We start from the raw sequence: 1,145 nt of genomic DNA, 5'->3' as shown, positions 1-1,145 counted from the left end.
TATATTTCTTTTTTAAAATTTTTTATTTACTATTGGGACTGTCACGTTAAGTTGGCAGTATACAACTACTTTATATGTATATAGTTTTATAGAAAAACTAAAGATGAAGACAGGTGTATGAAGAACAAGCAGGTGTATTAGTTTGGCGCTTGGGAAAAATGAAAAAGTCTTACGTTTCGAGCCAATGCTGTTCAACAGAAAGAAATTTAGAAGAAATAAACAGAGAGAGAATGAAAAGACGGAAAATGAAAAAAAAGAAAGGAATGAAAAAAAACTTGTAGATTTTAGCAGCCCAGACTCTTTCCCTTATGTCTCCATTTCTCTCTCTCTCTGTTTTTAGCCATCTCAATGTATCCTTCTCCTCCACTTTGCCTCTCTCTCTCTCACCCTCTTTCTCTCTCTCTCACTCCCTTTCTCTGTCTTTCTCTTTCTCTTTTTCTGTCTGTCTTTCTTTCTCTCTCTCTCTATTTCTCTTTCTTTGATGCTACCTTTCTATTTGTCACCTGTGTTTTCTTTTTTATCTTATTGCTTTTCTCTTCTTTTTCTTTTTCAAAATTTTCCAGTGGCGATGGTGGTGGTAGTGGCTGTAGTAATAATAGTGGTGTTTTAGTAACGATGATTAGATCACCATATTGCACATACATGGGTGTGATGCATGTACCTGGTGTACCCTTATCAAACGAGTAATTGTGACAGATATATTGGGATTTTTGTATTTGCATCCCAGTGTCACTTTGATAGCATGCATTTCTCTCTCACTTACATCATCATCATCACCACCACCACTGCCACCACCATCAACATCATCCTCGTCATAATCATCTTCATCAGCTTCATCTTCAACATCACCATCACCACTGCCACTACCATCATCATCATCATTACCATCGTCTTCATCATCATCACCATCATCCTTACCATCATCATCTCCACCACCACCAGTTTGCGACAGCCATGACTTTGAGACTCAGTCTCAACTCATGGCTCACCACTTTAGCCTGCGTGGATATCCACCCACCACCATCCACACCGCCCTTGCCAGAGCACGTTCTGTGGACCGTGCATCTGCTCTCTCCCCCCGAACCCGCCCTGCCGTTTCCCCTCACCTACCATCCCACCACCCTACCCCTCCAACGCTCCATTCT

At 41.1% G+C, this 1,145-nt stretch overlaps 1 protein-coding gene across 1 annotated transcript in view; it reads left to right on the top strand.

The window, feature by feature from the left end:
• Positions 1-1,145, top strand: part of LOC106870267 (solute carrier family 35 member F6-like) — a 457,970-nt gene that overhangs the window by 417,747 nt on the left and 39,078 nt on the right. The window lies entirely within an intron of this gene.

Source organism: Octopus bimaculoides, chromosome 7, assembly GCF_001194135.2.
Source record: "Octopus bimaculoides isolate UCB-OBI-ISO-001 chromosome 7, ASM119413v2, whole genome shotgun sequence".
Taxonomy (NCBI): domain Eukaryota; kingdom Metazoa; phylum Mollusca; class Cephalopoda; order Octopoda; family Octopodidae; genus Octopus; species Octopus bimaculoides.
This window is presented reverse-complemented; position numbering and strand designations above follow the sequence as displayed.